Source organism: Pinus tabuliformis, chromosome 7 (assembly GCF_031772625.1).
Source record: "Pinus tabuliformis cultivar Carrire ecotype Pingquan chromosome 7, CPIR1, whole genome shotgun sequence".
NCBI lineage: Eukaryota > Viridiplantae > Streptophyta > Pinopsida > Pinales > Pinaceae > Pinus > Pinus tabuliformis.
In genome coordinates, this window is record NC_142293.1 from 1,703,722,874 (window position 1) to 1,703,735,524 (window position 12,651).

Consider the following 12,651-nt stretch of genomic DNA (forward strand, 5'->3'; position numbering starts at 1 on the left):
TATGCAATATTGTTTGACATACATATCACTGTATATCCCTACAGTGAATACCAAATACCACATTTATTTTACTAAAATTTAATATATGCAATATTGTTTGACCTAAGGCAACCCATACATATGACTGTATATCCATACAGTGAATATCACATTTATTGTAATCAATAGCACATTTATTTTAGTAGAATTTAATTTAACTTGAAAACACCTTAGAAATCTCATTTACCATATGGTTTCAAAAAAACTAACTAAACGTAAAGTGTCCATAAAATAAATCTGGAATTTGTCGAATAAAATAAAACACCCACACTTCTCAATATAAAATCATTACATTACTTACACAAATAATCTGCCTTCAATGTCAAAATAAAACCAGGAGAATGGCTTAAAAGATTGCAATCAATCAAACTAGTAAAAAAAAAATATAAAATGCAACAATGGATACTCGATGGAAAACACATGTTCATGCTAATGAATATGATTAGTACATGAGTGGGATTCTTCCCTGCATGATGCACAAAATGTTATACCACCGTGAGAAAACATTAGCAATAGTGCTTAAATAATCTTAGTCTTCGTATTTACAGTTGAGAGGGACAAAATGCGAATCTTAATCTTCGTATTGTATTTAGAGTTGAGAGGGTCAGAATGCAAAAATGTATTTGCCGTGAAATTTTATGCATTAGGAGAATGTATTTAACACTAAACTCTGATAGTATCTTGGTATTTACAGTACAATGCGAGAATATATTTGCCATGAAATTTAAACAGTATCAAACTTTATGACATCAAAAATCAACTGATTCTTCGTATATTACGGCATACAGCATCTCAGGCAATAGTCCTGTCCTCGTGTTTTTCTACTATATATACGCTTGCTTCATAACACCTTTTCAAAGCTAGAAGCTGCTTTAGGAAGCTCTCCTCTTGACAACGCCTTTTCAAAGCTAGAAGCTGCTTTAGGAAGCTCTGCTCTTCACTGTATCGGGCACATCTTGGCAGTGCAAGTGTCATTGTTTGCAGCAAAGGGGCACTTCTGAGCAGGCAACCTATTAGCGAAATTTCCTCCTCATCAAAACTTGATACCTTTATGTGTGCCTTCTTCAGACTTCTGAGTGAAAAGCTCCATTTTGATGCCTCTTGTCTTGCTGTGTCGTCCTGCGATAAATCTCCCTATTAAATAAAATTATGGATGCTAAAATGGATGCTAAAAGCGAGACAATTACTAACCTTAAACCGTTGAAATTCTATTGAGAGTTCTTCAAGGGAGACAAAACTTTCAAGAACTTCAAGAAAATCCACTTGTCCAGTGAACCCGCAAAAGGAAACTTTCTTCAGCGAGTTTGTAGTAGAAAGGTCTTTAAGTAAACTAAGTTCAGTGGTGGACAAATGCAAAGAGCCACAAGACTTGAGCTCCAACATTGACATCCTGGGACAATCGTGCACTGTAAAATTCTCCAGCTTTGGGCAGTTCACTCTCACCCAGGTTTTATCCTCAAATTCAATAATATTTAGACACTTGAGATTGACTGCAAAAATTTTCACATTGCTCAGCCCTGTACAGTCTTGAATCGTCAAGTTTTCAAGAAGATGACAATTTGCTACAAAATGCTCAAGTATATCATCATTTGTGTCGATCAATGATAGAGAACAGGTTACAAGACATCTGAAACCCCTGAAGTAAGGGGGGAGCCATGTAAAGAAAAGTAACTCGAGCTTCAGTAATGTGAGGCATTCGCAAGAAAATAGAGAAGTTGGAACATCCAAGAAAATGCCAATTTCGAGAGCGATTTGTTTCACTCTTTTTAAAGATGCGGATTGAACCCATCTCTGCAAACATTTACCAATTTTCCCTCTATCAAGATCACCCATGGAAAGTGAAAATTCAAAACTTTCAAGCTGAGCGGAATGAAAGAACAGAACATGATCAATTGCCTGTTGGTTTGTTTCTCCGTCATGAGATAATAAAGTGCAGAGGTATCTCCATCTACTGGATAGCACGGAACAGCGCGTTGCATCTCTTAAAGAAAGTTTTGAGAGAATGTGAGAAGAGAGAATGTTGTCCGGTAGAGCGCTCAGTCTGTCCCTTGCCATTGATGATGATGCAGTTCTCAGAGATGAAACGGTAGAATTGGATGTAATAAGTACTGCGCGTAAGTTGAAATTCTACGGCTACCAAGCCACTTTAAGGACCCGCTGTGTACGACAACATCAGTTGATGTGCCGCCAAAATTAACAATAAATGAATTATTTCTTTGTTGGTACACATATTTATGGTTCATTGAAACACTAATGAATTATTCCTATGTTGCTATAAGGTAGGGCGGTTAAATGTCTAACGATTTGCATTTATTTCGTTATCTTCCACCGATTTCTGTCATTTACATTTGTGGTACTCCATCATTCCAAACAGTGTACGTTTCCACCTCCATTTGAATCTCGATCATAGACGTGGATACAAGCGTGCGTCCATTGGTGTACCTACAATGATTATAAAGTGAGGGACATGAACTTAGAGAGAGTATTAAATTAGCAATTGCTTCAATGATTATAAAGTGAGCGATATGAACTTAGAGAGTCTTAAATTAGCAATTGCTTCAAATAGGTTACTAAATTGGAAAAAAATTACTTTTGTTTTGATAATTGTAATATTAAATTTAGTAGTGTAGTATTGTTTTTTTGTTTGGTAAATCAAAAAACACAAACGCAATATAGCTAAAAACATAATTTGAAATTTCTAAAGTTTATCTTTTATTTTAAAAAGAGAGTGTTTTAATGAAGTCTTACACAAGAAAGCATAATGCCTTTGTCATATCTCTAGGAAAAATATTCAAAATCTTGTCTTAGTCTAGAGTTAAATGTTCATGTAGAAATACTTCCTCCAGAGGCAGAAAGGGAAGAACCTCCTCAACAGAACAACACCAAACCATCAGATCCAGGTAATACCTCAAATCCGAACCCATGCAATATTTCATCCCCCTCATATGCTGATATAATCAAACAAAAGAAGAAGAATGTTGAAAACGAGGGCTCATCGGATGAAGAGACCCTAGAAAGGACATCAAAGCGAGCTGGAAGGAAATCAAACAGAGAAACTAGGGAGGAAGAATCAGAAAGACAAAAAACCCTGGGAAGCCAAGCCACCATAGAAATGACTCTCGGAAGGAACACCAGACCAAGGGTCCCTAAGGGAGGTGGACCTACCCCAACAAGTCATAAATGATGCAGCTGGTCTCTTGGAACTGCAGGGGTCTGGGGAATCCCACTAAGGCAGAGGCTATTAGAGATTTACTGAAGATGGAAACCACAGACATACTCATGCTCCAAGAGACAAAAATAGAAGGGGAAACCCTTCTTAACACAAGCAATACAAGATGGAAATTTGATTCAGGAAAGGTAGTCAGCGCAAGAGGTTCGGCGGGAGGAATAGGCACATTCTGGTCCAAAAATTTCTTCTCTTTAGAAAGCTCCCATGTGACCCAGCATTGGATATATACAGAACTGCGCCACATAGCAAGTAATTTTAAGCTAGCCCTGTTTAATATGTATGTACCTGTGCATTATGATGAGAAGAAAGATTGCTGGAAAACTCTCTTGGACTATTTGGAATTGCATAATCCTTTGAATATAGTCATAGGAGGAGATCTGAATATAATCTTAGACCCCAAAGAAAAGAGAGGAGGGACCAATCTGAGAGACCCCTTCCTCACCACAGTGGAAAATCTCATCCAACAATGGGACCTAGTAGATTTTAAACCAGTAAAAGGAGAATACACCTGGACTAATAATAGAACAGGGGAACACCACATCTCAGCAAGGCTGGACAGATTTCTCACCAGCAGTTCTATTATGCTGAATAAAAGAATTGTTTTCTCTAAGATTCTTCCGAAATTAACCTCAGATCATAAACCAATCTTACTATGTCTAAAGGAAGAAGAAGATCTCGGCCCTCTTCCATTTCGTTTCAGTCCTCTTTGGGCAGAAAGGGAAGGGTTCCTCGAAACGGTCCAAACTGCATGGAGAATAGAAGTATCAGGCTCCCCAAGTTTCGTTTGGGAACAAAAAATGAAAAACACAAAGAAGGCATTAAAAGAATGGATAAAGAAAGTCATAGTCACTCCCACTAGCCAGAGAAAAGATGTTGTCAATCAGTTGGAAGATCTCCAAGTGGAAATGGAAGAGAAAGATATCTCATCTACGGATCTAGATAATGAAAAAATTGCACAAAGGAAAACATACAACTCTTTTAGAATTGAGGAAGAATATTGGCGCATCAAGTCACGCAGCTTGTGGCTCAAAGCTGGGGACAGAAATACTAAGTATTTTCACAGACAATACAGGGCTCGTCTGTCGAGAAATCACATTGCAGAAATCATCACAACTAGGGGTCAGGTATGCAGAGGATTTGATCAAATCAAGGAGGCCGCTGTGAATCACTTCCAAAACCTACTCAGCGCAGATAAGGATGGGAGTGAGGAGGATGTTGAAGAATTCCTCACAAATATTCCACAGCTTGTCAGCGCAGAGGACAATAACATTCTTTTGAGCCCCGTCACAGAGGAGGAGATTGCAAACATTGTCTAGTCCATGGAGCCAGACAAAGCACCAGGGCTCAATAACTCCCTGTAGTACAATAGTTCAACAGTTCCATAATGTAGATTCAACATCATTCCATATTTCTGAGACATTCTGATCTCACCCTTCCTTACTTCGATCTGATCTTCAGAATAAATTCCTTGTTTCGAATGGACTTCACATTGCCTTGTTTATGCATATAAATATTCACCAGAATCAATCAATTCATTGAACACAAATGCTTTACCCTGTTTCCTCATTATGCCAACATTTCTGACAACTCCTTTTCCATATTTTTCATCCACGACAACTTCTTCATTCTTATTTAGTTCTGGTTGTGTAGTATGATCACTTATTCCTTGGTTTCCTTGCCTCTTCTCCAAAAGAGTAGACTCACGCCACAAATCTATCATCTCATTTGGAATTTCTCCCAAGAGCTCTGTACGATCTTCACTAACATCATTGTCTGCAACATCTGTCTTTAGTCCTTCTTTACTCTGGCTTTCTTCAAGGTTAATAACCTTCAATAAATGTTTAATATCTAAAAAATCTTCTATATCAACCTTCAGTAGTTGTTCTCCTTTGGCTTCAATCCTTAATAGTTGTCTAATATCTGCATAATTCACTACAACTATGTTTAACAACTGCTCATTCCTTTGCATCACAAGATTATGTGAATTTCCTTCTTCTAACTTCTGAAAAATCATATATTTGCTTTTCCTTTCCCTTAGGACAACCTTAAACAGTTGCCTTACTTCAGTGTATCCTGCATTTACACACAAAATATTAGTTTCAAAACTATGAGACACCAAGATCTCCTCAAATAATTTCATCATCAATCCTTCCGGTTGACTCCCACTTCCTGAACACGCCATAATATTCTCCATTTGCTTTGTATTAGCTTCATCCATTTTCCTGAGAAAACTCTTTGTTCCATATTCTTATGAATGGATCTCTTCCTTTCCAAACATTTCTTTGATATCAATAATTCCTTTGCCATCCTCCTTCTGAATTATCTTTTGGATTTCATCTAACTGGACATCTTCCTTCACTTGACTGTAACTTTTCTCTTTATTCTTCATATGACTGTGGGTATTCATCTTTCCACCTGTTGGTTTGACAGTTTCCAAATAATTGCATGTTTTTCCCCAAGTTTACATGACCTGCAAACATACAATAATTATCATTTTAAAAAATACAATACCTTTCGTCCTCTTTTGATGCTTCAAGCACCAATCTCCCATCATAGATCTTCTGGATTTCAATAGATCCTCCTTGCTGTGACTCCATTCCTTTGAGTCTCTTATTCTCTAACAAATTAATATGAATTTGTTCAAGTTCCCTGAACTCGTTCATCGGCTTGCCATTCCACCTCTGTTGCAATAGCTTCCACTTGACCCGTTTCTTCATTCTCCATCTGTATCTTTGGTCTTCATTTGTCTTTCTTTGTACTGCCAGACTAATCTCTTGTTCTTCATTCTGTTTCCAGTTGTTATACTTCTGCAATCTAATGCCTTCCTCAAATTCATTCTCATGTTGTTGATCATCTCTTTTAAATTGCTGGTTCCTTCCATCTTTATCCTGTTGGATTAATACTTTTGTCTCCTTCATGTCTCTAAGGACATAACTTCCTAGTTGTTCCTAATCTTTCATCTTGTAACCTTCTTCTGAAACTTCCATATGACTTTCCATAGCCATCTTCTCTTTTGTGTGAGCTCCTACAGCGGCAACTAATCAACTTCCTTCTAAGTTGATCTTCTCACCAAGCTTCTCCTCTGCTTGGTCTCCAAGTCCTCTTTCTTTAGAACTTGCACTGAGCAATCTTGCTCTCTCTCTCTCTCTAGTTGCTCCACTCACTTCTCTTAAGGACTCCTCTGTCCCTATCTATTCCAAGCCTCAGCTAGAATGAGGTTCTGCTACAATTTCTAATAACTTCCAAAAGTTCTTCTACAGTCTTACTGTTGTAGTCCTGTGCCCAACATTTCCATTCATTCGACCTCTACAAATTTCATATCTTTTTAGTCATAATCTTCATAAACAGAGCATCCCTTCTCTGATACCACTTGATGGGGTTTAAATCGCACTAAGGCAATAAACCCCTCATTTACCATCACTCAAGCGTAGACCTGTGGTTATAAACCCACATTCTATCGGAAGCGTTAATTATATGTTTTTGTCTTAAAACCTTAGGACCACATATCTTATAGGAATACACAGAAAATATACCAAATCTTACCTTTTTCAACAACCCTTGCACATTTCCCAATACATACCTTTATCGCTATATTGGGAGATAATGTGCCTTCCCTTCTTTCTACCGATATGCGATAATACACAAAAATACATATAGGAAACATGGAAATCCTGCAGTCAACGCCTAAGCCAGACTTCAAATATTATACACCCGCATTCAAAACTCCATTGAGTCCGCTCTCAGCTTCAATCCTTTTCGCCTTCTCCAATCACCGATCGCGCCTCATCGCATATTAGCGATATCGCTTAATTGCGTGTCGGCATTCCACCTGCCCGCCAGCCTTAACTCCTCTAGTTTGCAATTAGCGATTAAATCGTGACCGTCGATTTGGCACTTGATCCGACAGTCTACACTTAATCGCCTGATCGCAATCACTTGCTCCTACAGCCGGGTCCGATAACGCATAAAGGTTTTGCCGATGCGATATATCGGCAATCGCTCATTGGCATTTCTTGAAGCCTAAGGTCCGCCCTTTATAAACCATATTTGCCGATGCGATATCAATTGACTCTGTCCTTAGCGATATGATCTTATCCGTTGATCATATCGATCCAACAGATCCTGTGCATCACTCTTCACTTCTCGTTCTATTGATGGACTTACGCTACACTCGGGTTTCCTCTGCCATACTCTAGTTTTAAACACGATATCCATATAACAATCATTCATTTAATCAATGGATCGCCATCGATCCTTCTAGTGATCGATGGTCGATCAACATGCCTACTAATGGGATTTTAGTCATCAATGCATATATACAACATAATTACTTGAAAAGACAAAATACACAGTTCCTATGCCTGCACACTCCTCTTTGTGTTTGCCGAATTCCGCCTAGAGACATATACTAAACAGAATCACTAAGACAAACAGAATTTATCATTTCATAATGAATCACACTATTCCACGCACAAAATCAACTCTTTGTATATTAACATACAAACACATGATTGCATATTAAGGTTCTCTGTCCCTTTCTGGCCTAATTCTTCTAATTAGAGCCTCAGTTTCCTAAACTAGTCGTAGGCTTATGATTCCATCGTGAATCCTCTCGAATCCCCCCCCCCCATCTCTCTCTCTCTTCAGAAAAGACAGGAAAATACATATATGCTCTATCTAACAATGTCTTTCCACACATGAAGGAATTCATTATATATTTAGAAATCATATCCTACCCTAACTAATCAATATAACTACTTGGCTTGATTTCCATGCAGGGAGGATCACTTGCCACTTATTCTCTAATTTCCATAGTATTTGCAACAATATAACTACTTACATACTTTGAAATTAATAAAAATTAAATAACCAATTATTCCTCCAAACTCTCATTAGCCACAACATGTGACCACACCATCACATCGTTGGCTAGGCCTAGATGCTCCTGCATACCCAATTCTAATCTAGTACTATGTTGTGTGAAAATATATGGCTTGGGGGAGATAATCTCAATACATATATGTTTGTTGTGTTTTAAAGATATAAGATACCAATTCTAATCTAATACTATGTTGTTTGAAAATATATGGTTCGGGGGAGAGAATCTCCCTTTTATTCCTTACAACATTTCCTTTGCAATGTCTCGTGCAATCGCTAGTATAAACCCTATGATTCAAGGCTCTAATCCCATCCTTCAAATTCAGTTCAGCTTAAAACGTTAAAATTCCCTACCTAAGTGAAAATGCGATAGAGCTTTGGTGCCCCTACTGTATATATAATTGTGCAAATGGGGCAAGTATATATAATATAATATATGTGCATGACTTGATTTCCTTGTTAGAATAATGTAGAAATGGAAGTGTCTAGTAATGTGATAGGTTTGTTGAGTTGGCTTCTTAGATGCATGTGAGTTAAGAGATGTTTTAGAAGTCATTGATTTCCAGTGTAAGTGAGTTGTAGTCTAGTCAAAAACTATATATTCCATGTTGTTATGTTGATCGGGTCTAGTGACCCCATCATTATATAATGGGACACATTGTGATGTATTTGAGGTAAGCAAGTGTGCAGGCTTAGCCCTGCATTAATAAAGTGTTATGCGGTGTTAAACTCTGCGATTTCATTATGGTATTAGAGCTTATGGTGTGGAGTTGAGAACCAGTTGAGGGAGTTGTGAGAATCTCATGTATTTGAATGAGTTGTAACATCGTTTAAAGCCGTGAACGTGAGGTAGAGTGGAGCTAGCATTCAATGGTTGAATTGAGGAGTTTGATTCTCTGTCATGTTTGATGATCATGTCTGTATCAAGACTTGTCGTGGAGTGTTGCATGTCATGGAGAGCTGGTGAAACGTGACTGTGGAGCAGTGATGGATCCACTTGGTGTGAAGGGATCCACGTTGTGAGAATATGAGATCATTGTTGAGGAGGAGGCATATCTGTTCTGATTGTGTTCAGTTTGCACCTATTTTTATTTATTTAATTAAGGAGTCGTGAGTTCATGAATGGTTTTCGATCTGCGTGTAGAGTTGAAGAATTGATCTGTGTACAAATCTGTGTGTGGCATTAATTTGGAGAGGTGATCTGCATAGCATTGATCTACACCGTGTTTTTGAGCTCGCAATGTTTGCAGCAAACCTTCCCTTATTTTAGTTTGTGCAACTAGTAAATTTTTTTTTGTGAAGGGGCTAGAGGAGTATCATTGTAACTATATGTCCCTGCTCGTGGATAGAGTCAAACTTGGAGTGCAAATTTCTTGTGCAAATCAAAGTGATTAAGTCGAGCCACAGAAGGAATCAACCTTGTGAAGATGTGCATGGCAACATGTAGTGTTGTCGAAGACTACTGTTCTAGTCATCTATGAGTTGATGGGTGGTTGTGCACAACGTAGAAGAAGAGAATTGGGGTAGTGCAGTTGAGCTGTAACCCTCTGAATTATGTCAGGAGCGTGATTTTCGAAAGAGGCAAAGACAAGCATACTTCCTGTGGCCGAATATTGGTGAAGAATGCAGAAGAGTAGGTAATGGCAAGTCCAGTTTGATGATTGTTTCCTATTCATGTGATGCATTGTTGAAAGGAAAAGGAAATTATGGGTAGGAAAAGTAAAATAAAACAATTCCGAAGAGAATTTAAACAATTCAGGGAAAAGTACCATAGATTAGAGGCAGCATATGAAATGCAAAATATAGAGTTGAATAAGCCCAAAATATAATGCAGCGAGGAATCCGACAAAGATGAAAGTGGAAATTTTGCAGAGAGAAAACTCATGGAAGACTCTGTAGACACTGATGAATTGAAGAAAGAGGATTTTGCAATAAAATTTGATGATGGATATTTGTTTCATGAAAATGAATTGCAGGTGATATGTGAAAAGAAATTAGTTGATAAACTGTTATTGTTTTTGATGATTAAGCGGAAAAACATGAAGAGGAAATTGTAGTAGTATGTAGAGGAACAAACAAGTTTGAAGATGTCAAACTTGATTATGATGTTGAGATAAAACTTATTGAATAATGGTTTGAGAAGCCTTTTGAACAAATTGATGCAGGTCCCAAAGCAGCGGTTTCAATGGTGAAGGCTCTTGAAAATGAGTAAAATGGTAAATCAATGAATGATTTAGATGATATAGAAATGGAAAAAATGGTGGACACATCTAAAAATGTTAATGAAAATTTCATGTATTGGAGCGCTGAAGAGATTAAACATTATTATGGATTGATGTGGGAGTTGTCCAATGAACAAGAAATTATTGACTATGAAAATGAACTTGTTGAAAAAGGACTTGAAATAGTCTGGGATCATCCTAGTTACAATAAGAAGCAATATCCAGAGTTCATGATTTGTGGTAGGAAGAAGGCTCAACAGCGTGAAAGTGTTAAGAGTTTGGAGCAGGAAGTCCAAGAAGAAATTTCATCAACATGTTGAAGCAAAGAAAGTCAAGATGAAATATTTGAGTCATATTTGTAAGCCTAGCTGAGACTTAGATCAGCAAGCATTTTTATAGCAATGGAAGTGTCTAGTAATGTGATAGGTTTGTTTAGTTGTCTTCTTAGATGTATCTGAGTTACGAGATGTCCAAGAAGTCGTTGATTTCCAGTGTAAATTAGTTGTAGCTAAGTCAAAGACTATATCTTCCATGTTGTCTTGTTGAAAGAGTCTAGTGATCCCATCATTATATAATGGGACACATTGTGATGTATTTGAGGGAAGCAAGTGTGCATGCTTAGGCTTGAATTAATAAAGTGTTATGTTGTGTTAAACTCTGTAATTTCTATTATTTCTGAGCTGAATGTGGGACCTTTTTCTAGTAGGAAAGGGGAGCAAAGGGAATCTATAGAGTGAAGATGAAGCAGCCAAAATATATAACGACGCTCATATTCTCCCAATTTGTTAAATATATAATGACGCTCATAGTCTCCCAATTTGTTAGTGATCTAAATCTTTGTCGCCTCAAATTATTAACTTGCGAGAATTTTCCAAGAAAACTAACAGTGATATTCGTCTCTACATTTTCTATTTTTGATGTGTATTGCAACATGAAAAAAATGAATTACACTCTATCTTGAAAAGGCATTTAAAAAAATTATATATATATATATATATATTGCAATATGTATTTTTGATATGTATTTTAAAATGAAATTAATGAATTACACTCTCTGCCCCAAAAACAAATTTGAAACCAATAATATATTTATACTATACACATTAAATAAAATTTAGAGAGTGTACGAAAAGTCAAGATTAAAACATTGAAATATAAATGGAAATAAAAACAAAGCATAATAGATAAGCATGCACAAAGAAACTCTAAAATATTGAAATGTACAATATGTAAATATCATGCCTCACTAGTTTTAAAGCTAGAATTTTCAACCTTAAAAATTTTTAGGGATCATAAAAAAATAAAAATAATACACAAAACCATCGATCTATGCCACCTGATTTAATCAGTTCTCGGAGAAATGTAAACATCATTCAAATTCTTTGGCGAACACCGGGAACTCTTAAAAAAAAAATAAGAACAAATAGCATATTAATCTTAGCATTACACTTTCCAAATTAAAATAATGTATATCGACGAGTTAAAGAGCCAGATAATGTAATTCTCTGACAAAGCGGAGTGATACGAAAGGAAGAACAACTTGACGAGAGTTCATTGAAAAGGAAAAAGCGTTACACTGTAATTATAATGATTATTGCATAATTATGTGATGAGAGTGTCCTTGAAGTTCGCAACTTTTAAAGTAATGAAAAATTACAATGAATGTGTCACTGAAATTTGCAATTTTTAAAGTAACAACAAAATTTATAATAATTGTGTGGTTAAAATGGGTTATTTTTTAAGTAATAAAAGTTTACAAGGAAAAATGTTTAATGATTGTGTTGTGAAAGTTTCAATTTTTAAAGTAAGGAAAAATGTATAAGGATGGTATTGTTAAAGCTTGCAACTTTTTAAAGTACTAGAAATTTATAAGGAAAAATGTATAATGATGGTGTTGACTTTTAAAGTAATAGAAGTTTATAACGATTTATAAAGAGTGTTGTTGAAGTTTGCAATTTGCAATATTTTTTTTACATATTATACATCTTAAATTTATAAAAATAAAGTAGTATATCATAATCATTTTATTTAATGCTTCATTGAATCATTGTTGTAAGCTAATCTCTTTGTGATTTTGTGCTTTAAGTGTTTATCATAATCCTATCATCAGAGGATTGGTATTTTTCTCTTTGAAGCAACTTGTTCTAATTGTATCTCATTGAAGCATTGCACTCCATTTGAATCTCATTTGCATATTAGATCTAGGTTTGCATATTTAAAATTTACCTCCAAGCATAAGCTTTGTTGATAGAAATTTTAGGACCAACTTCCCTAACTTTCATT